The sequence below is a fragment of the Poromitra crassiceps genome (genome assembly GCF_964638095.1).
Source record: "Poromitra crassiceps genome assembly, chromosome: 25".
Taxonomy (NCBI): Eukaryota; Metazoa; Chordata; class Actinopteri; order Beryciformes; family Melamphaidae; genus Poromitra; species Poromitra crassiceps.
Genome location: NC_139649.1, coordinates 20,325,929 through 20,335,982, shown reverse-complemented (window position 1 = coordinate 20,335,982; position 10,054 = coordinate 20,325,929). Strand labels below are relative to the sequence as shown.

Genomic DNA, 10,054 nt, shown 5'->3' with positions numbered 1-10,054 from the left:
TTGGGCATCTTGCTGTATGTGTATGGATAGGAATTATGCTGTTATCAAAAACTATAGCCTACAACACATCGCTTATATTTTTGACTTACCGACAATGAAAGCGATTACATTTCCTGTTGGGTAGTTGACAGCCCAGATTAGTCAATCATCTCTGCTGTGCCAATAATGAAGTTTCCTCCAATCCACAGCTGAGGTATAAACACACACACACGCATATACAAAAAGTAACCTATTTTGTAGACATATATCTAGGCCATTTAATAATCTGAGTTATTTCGGTTTTGTAGCCACAGGAATAGTAACCACAGTAGTAACCACAACCAGGACTTGGAAGTGCCAATGCTGACTCAGCCAAACTGCCGTGTGCACCACAATTATGACTCAAGTGTTTCTGCTGAAAGTCAGATTGACTCATTGTCATCGCAAGGCTGGCAAATATGAGCCTTCAAATACAAGTTGCATGTAGCAATTGTAGCTTCGCCTCTGGATCCACTTTTGTATTCAAAATCCATGTGGTCAGAATCAGAAATCACAATTAAAAAAGAAATGAAACTCCATTCAGCTTTTTGCTGTTCACACTCACAGTTCACACCGATTAGAAAATGTCACATCTGGGTCACATGTGAGAGCAAAACATCAGATAGATAGATAGATAGATAGATAGATAGATAGATAGATAGATAGATAGATAGATAGATAGATAGATAGATAGATAGATAGATAGATAGATAGATAGACAGACAGACAGACAGACAGACAGACAGACAGACAGACAGCCAGACAGGCAGGCAGGCAGGCAGGCAGGCAGGCAGACAGACAGACAGACAGACAGACAGACAGACAGACAGGGGGGTGATTACCAGCGTCACCGGTCACCTGATATGACGTAGAAAAAAGTGCGACGCCAGATCATCATGAGAAAAATTGCAGAATGGTAACCGGCCCAGTACTGTTTAACAAACCCGTTTTAATGCCATTGTTATTTGTAGTGTGTACGATAGGTCATAGTTGCAGGTCTTTGAATTGTGCACTGTCTTCATTTGTTAAAGATTTGACCGTCAATTATGTGAAAGACAGCTGGTTATGTGGGTAAAAACTAGCTAGCCTTGACGTTAGCCGCTAGCTAGCTCGTTTACAACAACACAACCTGTCAACAAGACGGCTAAAGCCTAAAGGTTTCATCTTGGTGTCATGAACTCAGTGTCATCTCCCGTCAATGGATGCATGACATGCACGCTGCAACATAAGTTAGTGCATTAAAGTAGCGCTACTCACAATTTGCGACCTGTCTCTGTGTTTTTACCCTCAGGGGACCCAAGTGAAAGATGTTGTCGTCAAACATGACGCTCCTAACTCGCTCCTGTTGGACAAACATGCGGACTACATCGCTGCCTACGGCTCCAAAAAAGACGACTACGTGAGTAAACCCTGGCTAGTCGAATACACTTAGTTTAAGAGTAGTCTAAGCCATAGACTGGTGGTCTTAGATTCTCAGTTTAGACTAGTCTAATTAAGACTGCATAAATACTGACTGACATATTGACTGTGTAGGAGAGTACACGCTGTCAAGAGTACTGTTGTATCTGTGCACACACTGCTGTCAGAGTACCTGTCCCTGTCCCTGTCTGTGCAGGAGTACATGCTGTCAGAGTACCTGTGTCTGAAGGAGTACACTCTGTCAAAGTACCTGTGTCTGTGTAAAGGATTACACGCTCTCAGAGTACCTATGTCTGTTTCTGTGCAGGAGTACACGCTGTCAGAGTACCTGTGTCTGTGAAGGAGTACACGCTGTCAGAGTACCTAAACTATGTCTGTGTCTGTGCAGGATTACATTCTGTCAGAGTACCTGTCCCTGTCTGTGCAGGAGTACACGCTGTTAGAGTACCTGAGGATGAGTGTCCCTGTCTGTGTCTGTGCAGGATTACATTCTGTCAGAGTACCTGTCTGTGTCTGTGCAGGAGTACACGCTGTCAGAGTACCTGTCCCTGTCTGTGCAGGAGTACACACTGTTAGAGTACCTGAGGATGAGTGTCCCTGTCTGTGTCTGTGCAGGAGTACACGCTCTCAAAGTACCTGAGGATGAGTGGGATCTACTGGGGGCTGACGGTGATGGACCTGATGGACCAGCTGCCCAGGATGAACCGTCAGGAGATCACAGACTTCATCAAGGCCTGTCAGCACGAGTGTGGAGGCGTCAGCGCCAGCATCAGACACGACCCCCACCTGCTCTACACCCTCAGCGCTGTGCAGGTGACTCAGTGTAGTAAATTAGCCAGGGACCAGGGCAAAAATGCCCCCCAAAATCAAGTGCCCCCAAAATTGTGTAAATGCCCCCATTTTTTGGACAAAAGTTGTCCCCCAAATATTTTTGAAAATGTCTTACACTGAGGTGACTGCAGTTTAAATGCACTTCAGTGTTTACCGGCTTATTCAAAAGACAGTCAAGATAAGGCACATTTGACAATTTTATGGTTTCTTATCCTAAAGTGATATATATATTTGTGATATATAAGTGATATCTTCTGCAGTACTCTATACTTTTAAATATACCTTTGGGTACATATAATTGTTTTTTAAGAGTTAACAAGCATTTACCCCTTGTAGGCATCTATCATGCATGTGTATGTGATCGAGAAGTACGTATTAATGGGGATTAGTGTATTTTGATCATTTTCTTGCCAACAAATCATCAAATAAGAACAGTTAACATTAGTTAATCATTGTCACCACTTGCTACCACACCCCACAGTGTATTTTGGTGCAAGTTAAAGGGATATCTAGCTAAACCAGGTATACAAATTTAAATATTGAAATAAGTGCTGCTATTTTTGCCAATAAGCAAGGTTACACTCAGAGTTTGATGTGATATGTTCTCCTCTAGAATGAGCAAATGAGAGAACCGCATTATTATATCTTATTGTGTCTAGTTTACAGTAAAACCTAGTTACCTGAACCTCAGATTTAACAGAGTACCCGTAAAAAAAAAAAATCTCAGTGGTATTTCATTCTCGAGAGCTGCCTCACTTCCTGCCTGAGCATTTCAGTTTAATTATTTTCCCCTGCAGCATCTTCATGATCCAGGAGATGTTTTATTTTATTTTATTGACGCTGGCAGCAAAACTTCTCAATTTGTCTCTGTTGGCTTCAGGTCTGGAGCTGGAGCTTGATTTCTCTACAACTCCCGTGTTCACATTCTCTCTGGGTTCTGTTCTGACTTCTGACTGTGTTTTTGTTGTTTCATGTCCGATCTCTCCGTCAGATTCTGTGCTTGTACGACAGTGTCGATGTGCTTGATGTGGACAAGGTGGTGGAATAGGTCAAAGGGCTGCAGCAGGAAGATGGCTCGTTCGCAGGGGACAAATGGGGTGAGCAGGGCTTAGTTACGATATGTAAGAGATACATGTGCTCCCGAATGGAAAAATTGGAGAACAGTCAGATTTTTTTTAGGACCATGGTTAAAATAATTGAAAATATCCCAAAGTTTTAATCTGAAGTTGAGTATGTGTGCTTCTTTTCAAATTGATAGGTATCATGGATTTATTTTTTCACAGCATACCTCTGTAATACACAAGTCAGCTAAAATCCCAGTTAAAGCTGCGTTCACACCGACCTATTAAAGTTTTTCGCTGGCATCGAGTTTACATACAAAGTCAATGCAAACGAGCGATTGAGCATATACCGTAAATTTCGGACTATAAGCCGCGGCTTTTTCCCCGTTTTTTGGCCCTGCGGCTTATATAACGGTGCGGCTTATCTATGGATTTTTTCGGGGGGGGGAACGGAATTCTCTCTTTTTTAGCACTCTTTCTAACTATAAATCCACTTCTGTTTTAATTTCCTCTCTTGCCCTCTTTTCACCACACCGCGGACACTGTGTGCCCTGTAAAAAAAAACACAGGTGGTGTTGTGTTATGTTGTTTTGTTGAAATGTTAATAAATGGGAGCTTCCTCAAACAGCCATCTCTTTCCCGACAATCCCCTCTGTGCATGAACCCTTACATATGGTAATTAAACATTAAAACACAATTAAAAAAAAAAAAAAAAAAACATTAAAACACCTGCGGCTTATAGTCCGGTGCGGCTTATATATGTAACAAACAGGCAATTTTGCTGCTGCGGCTTATACTCCGGTGCGGCTTATAGTGCGGAAATTACGGTATTCGCCCAGGAGAAAAATCGTTGGGCGTCCGAGCGACAGAGACAGAGCGATAGGGAGAAAATACGCTCGTCGCCCCAGATGAAATAGCCCAACTCGAGCAAAAATACGCTGGCATCAGTCGCTCGCTGTTCAACGCTGATTGGCTGCCGTGTGAGAGCGAGTCAAGGATCACACTGGCTTGGAACAAACCGCTGGTTTATTGTGTGGCAACAAACCGCATTGACAGCTGATTGACAGGCTGACAGCTGACATGAAGTGAAGTCTGTACCACCGGTATGGAGCTCACATTAGGAGCACGCTGATAGGCTTAGCTTGTAAACATCTACGGTGGCTCGTAGTGGACAAATATCATGACATTGCGTAACGTTATAGCCCCCAGATGTCCGTCAATTCGTGTGCCTGTTGATGAGCGATTTAAACAGAGCGACAGAGCGATTCCAAAGGGTTGAATCAAACGACAGAGCGAAAATTAAATATCTGTGTGTGAACACAGCTTAAGAGATTATAGGTCTTCTATTTAACAAAATTTAGGTGTGCTGTACAAGTTATACAACTATTACAAGCGTATGATATTGTGTTATTCAGTAACTGATCTCTGTCTCTTTACAGGAGAAATAGACACCAGGTTTTCCTTCTGTGCGGTTGCCAGTCTTGCGTTACTGGTGAGCACATTTCAATGTGTGCAGTGTAGCTTTAGGTTGCATCATTTGTAACAGCACTGCCTGCTTTTTTCTATTTTTTGAATATATAGTAATGAATTATTTGTGCATGACTGTTGCTCCTCTGTTCTTTCCAAGGGCAAGATAGACATGATAAATGTTGACAAAGCGGTGGAGTTTGTCTTGTCCTGTATGAACTTTGATGGAGGGTTTGGCTGCAGGCCTGGCTCTGAGTCTCATGCTGGCCAGGTACGTCCACTCACTTCATCACCGCATGCTGTCATATTGGCTTTACACAATATAGTGCTCTTACACATCAGCAGTGAACAAGCAGCAGGCAGAGGATTTGGAGAATTATTCACCACAGTTGGGGAAAGTTCCAATTTGCGTGCCGCAAAAGTGATTATTTAACTTTGTTACTTATCTTAAAAGTAACTAGTCGCGTTACGTTGCTCTTTATTATTAATAATTTCTTAGTGTTTTTGTGCTTGTGCTTCCAAGTGTTGTTGATCATTATTTAAAATGCAATGGAAGACTTGCTCTGTTTTTAAAACCGTAAGCCAGTCTCATTCCATCAGCATGTATGAGAGAAAAATCAAGGTAATGAGATTGTCATTTCAAAAGGTAACGAGTAACCGACTACAAGAAATGATAAACGAACATGTTGGTTAATCTGAGTATCCAACGCTGTTAAACACATCGAGAGTGCATTTAAAATAGCACTGTGCGGCTGCTGAAAGGTTGTCAGTCCCTGACGCTGACTGGATGGGGTGTGCTCAGTTCAAGCTGTAGGCTGATGAGTGGAGGATGAACTGCTATTACATTTACAGCAAGCAAAATGATCCAGGAGACGCTGCTGCCCGGCATCTCTGTTGACCAGGCTGAATGTGTGTCTAGGAGGGATATGCGTGACAACATACTGAAGTTACTACGAATAATGTCATGGTCATCTTCAAAATGCCTCTCAAACGAAAGCGGTTTGTCCTCCTCTCCTTTAGATTTACTGCTGCACCGGCTTCCTGTCGCTCACCGGTCAGCTGCACCAGGTGAACGCTGACCTGCTGGGCTGGTGGCTCTGTGAGAGGCAGCTGCCGTCCGGCGGCCTTAACGGCCGACCGGAGAAGGTCAGTTACCTAGGTTACCTGTAGGGGCGTGGATCTTTGCGTATCTCACGATTCGATGCCGATTCCTGGGTGAATCAATTTTCGATTCAAAAAGATTCCTGATTCAGCACACGGGGATTTCAGGATCTACTACACCCAGTCTGCTGTGTGCTAAGAAAGGCGGTGTAGCAAATTATGGCATGAAAGTAGAATAAAGTGTATAAGATTATGTTTTTTGTTTTACATTTTATGAGCTGATTGCAATAATGTAAACACAGTACACACAAAGGCAAACCTAAGACAAAAGGTAAAATTTATGCATGCTAAACTTGTTACTTCTTAGTATTTCTCAGTTCTCTCAGTGGCTTCAAGAAAAATAAGTTAAAGTAATACTGTAGAAAAATAAACATGAAAAAATAATCAATTCTTGGGAGTTGTGAATCGATTCAGAATCGTGGCAGATAAGAATCGTGATTCTTACATGAATCTTTTTTTTTTAACGCCCCTAGTTACCTGTAGGTTGAAATGTTACGTACTGTCGCTCCTGTTGTGTGGTTAAACTTATAATTCAACTAATCAACTAAAAATGGCATCCAAATTTGAATTTAGTTGTTCTTCCACCAAGCTTCTGACCGAGCAGCATCTGTGTGTGTTGTGTGTGTGTGTGTCCCTCAGCTGCCGGATGTGTGTTACTCGTGGTGGGTCTTGGCCTCTCTGAAGATCATCGGCAGGATCCACTGGATCGACAAGGCCAAGCTGCGCTCCTTCATCCTGGCCTGCCAGGATGAGGAGACGGGAGGTTTCGCAGACAGACCGGGAGACATGGTGAGCTAACACAGCTGTTCCCTGCCTGCATGCATTTTCTCCACTATATGGAAAAGTAATTTAGTATCTAGGTCTTTCATTTTTCACATTGCACAAATTTACTGTCCCACAGATTTTCTGTGGTTTAAGTCCATTGTCATTTCACATTCTGATATTTATCTCTGTGAAGAATACATGAAAAAAGGCGAGACACGCACAATCCAAACCTGTATAGGGCAGGTGCAGAGCTCGAGGCAGGAATAGTAGGGAAGAGAGTAAAGCTCGCACACTGCAAGGCTCCAGTTGAGTGTTTTTATTTAACACCGATGGGTAAAATATTAAAATGTATTTAACCCATCGTTGTTAACACATTCACTGCCAGACGTTTTTTTTTTACTGTAGTTAGCTTCTGCCAGAGGGGTTTTTTGAGGATTCTGGCTCATCTTTCAAGACCCGAGGATTCTTTTCTGCTAAGATTTTGTGAACACACAATATCTCAAAAGAACTAATAGAATGTGTGCTTTCTCTGTCTAAAAGAGTTAGTTTGTAGAGTTAGTAGTTATGTAAGCATTAGCAGTTGAATACAGCATGGTTTCAGCGTCAGAAAAATTATTCAGAGATAAACGGCTTTTTGTGAAATTCGATAGAACAGTCACTTTAACCATTCATTTTTGGCATCAGTAAGAGTCAGACATCTAAACAATAGTTTTGAACAGTAATTTCCTCCATAACAGCAGGAAACCCCCCTCTGCTTCCAACTCCTCCCTCCGTGGGCATTCTTCTTGGCTGCAGCGGCCGTCACAAGCTTGTCACCAGTCTCACTGCTTTGCTGCTGCTGCTGCCTGTCTGCGCGGCCGCTGTTTGAGGAAGTCTGGATGGACTCGCTCGCTTCTTGGAGTTTTGGTTGAGAGAAGCTTTTGCGATTCTGGTCATATTTATGCTGCGTGTTTCAAAGTGTGTTCCACCTGTAATCTATTATGCAAATTTGCAATCCCGCATCGCCAGCAATCAGCGCGAAAACGAAAGCGTTTTCCCCCATCCATTTTCATGAGAATGGCTGCTTTTTGCTTGCCTTCCTCTAGTCAGGAGAGCACTGTCGCCACTTAGTGGCTCGGTGGAATGGGTTGTAAACGTTCGGTGGCTCCAATAATTATATAAGAGATGTAAAAGGGTTAGATGCACATCCCACGGTCAAAAAAAAAAAATCATTTTTTTGACGTATTAATACGTCATTGGCAGTCAACCGTTGGATTATTTTTGACGTATTAATACGTCATTGGCAGTGAACGTGTTAAATAAAAACACTCAACTGGAGCCTTGCAGTGTGCGAGCTTTACTCTCTGTGAAGAATAATCTTCTTCTATACAGACTTTCACAGACAGACAGAGTTTGTAGGGGAAGATGACCATCTATAGCGTTAATCATATTTAACCAAAAAAAAAAAGCAGCAGAAACACCACAGTAATGAGCGCTAACCACAACATTTTTTGAAAAAAAAAGTATTATCACTTTAACACTGATGGGCCTGAGCAAGGTGACACATTTGTTACCGATTGGCCCAGAGGGAGGACACAATGTTTACTGTTGCCTTCTCTCTCTCTCTTACAGGTGGATCCTTTCCACACTCTGTTTGGAGTGGCAGGTCTCGCTCTTCTTGGTGATGAACAGATAAAGCCAGTGAATCCTGTGTTATGTATGCCTGAGGACGTTCTGCAGAGGATAGACGTGCTACCAGACCTCCTGAGCTAGCCACCCCCTCCCCCATCGGACACCTCCCTCAGCCACACCTGAGCTACCCCAGGAGCCGGGGATGGTGGTTGGGACCACGGAGAGGAACATCACACGCTTTGGCTGAAGTCTACACACACATTAACCAGGAGGGGTTTTCAAAGTGGGAGGCGGTTCAAACCGTTTCAGGGGAGGCTCAGTGAATGGACGTGAAAAATATTACATTGGTTATCAAAAGGAGATCACATAGAATAGCCTAAATGTGTGATTTGGTTAACGAAAGTTCATTGATACAGTAGATTTGTGGAATTTCACAGTTTTCCCCACTTTCCCAGAGTCGGATACAAATACATGCCTTCACCTTCTCCATCTGGTGTAGTCTGAAGTATGTCAAACAGCAATATCAGGCTATCTTGACAACACCATTGTTGAGTGGCAATGAGATCAAATAACATGATAATGAAGGGGGGGGCTTCATCTGAGGGGAGGCCCACATTCTCAGACTTTGAAAACCCCTGCACTAGAGCAAGCATACAGTTCACTCCGAGAATCGATCCCAATAGGCCTCGCAACTGGAGATGCAACCGTGGACTTTTTGTTTGCAAAAAACATTTTTTGTTTTAATTGTTTTGTTAATTGTGTTGCACTTGCTGCATTGTATAACTCAGCTTGAAAGGCAGAGGTTTTTTGACAGGAAGGAACTCAAAGGACTGATTGGTTGGGGACTGGAAAAACCCAATGCTTTAAGACATGTTAGTATCATAGTCTATTGCCAAGTAGCTACGTTAGTTTATCCACAATTTCAGCTACACTATTTAAGTTCATGTTACGCAACAACTTGCATGTGTAAAATCATAAGCATTCATGATTCTGAAGCTTGTCTGTTGTAGCTATGACAGTTATTTTCTCATCATCTTGATTTAGTTTTTCCTTTTGTGAATAACCATATTGATATGGTGACTGATGTTTGTCACATTGTCAGCTTTCTGCACTCTTGTTGGCTGAATGATATCCACTTGTCTTAACGCAAAAAACGTGTTTATTGTTTGTGAAAAATGTTCTGTTGGCATTGTTAGATAGTTTCAAAATACATATCACGCGTGGAATCAGTTGTAGGGCTGTCAATTCTTGCATAATAAATGGACAAAATATTTACTACGGTAGTTAATTTACAACTGAGAAATATAATTGTCTTTTGCAACATTGATGTGCAAATCAAGGAAACCCCATTCCCTTAACAAAGATTGATGCAGACTTGTGAGCCCTGTTGTGATGCAGAGTAGAGATATAAGGAATTCTACTGGGCGGACCTGAGCAAACCATTAGACCGCTAATCTGTATTGTGGGGGCAGCTAATCCTGCACAACTGTATGTTTTAATATTATTGTAAGTAATGACATGGTGTGATATCTTGGGTGGCAATAAATGCGTATGATTTCCCCTGAAGTGTGATTCAAAATTAAAAGCCCAAACCATTGATAGCCCAAACAAAGAATAATGTCCCCATCTGGACAGTGTGTTTAAACCATTCAAATATAAATTATAATTCAGTAACATGGGTAATTCTAAATGCAAATAATGTATTTTATTTTATTAATTGC

At 42.2% G+C, this 10,054-nt stretch overlaps 1 pseudogene across 1 annotated transcript; it reads left to right on the top strand.

Annotated features, from left to right (window-relative positions):
* Positions 1-904: 904 nt before the first annotated feature.
* On the top strand, positions 905-9,851 carry LOC310798578 (geranylgeranyl transferase type-2 subunit beta-like; annotated as a pseudogene). The gene is made up of 9 exons (XR_014553984.1): positions 905-934; positions 1,310-1,417; positions 2,053-2,250; positions 3,260-3,365; positions 4,769-4,821; positions 4,957-5,067; positions 5,817-5,942; positions 6,597-6,746; positions 8,334-9,851. The product of XR_014553984.1 is annotated as a geranylgeranyl transferase type-2 subunit beta-like (transcript).
* The last annotated feature ends 203 nt before the right edge of the window (positions 9,852-10,054 follow it).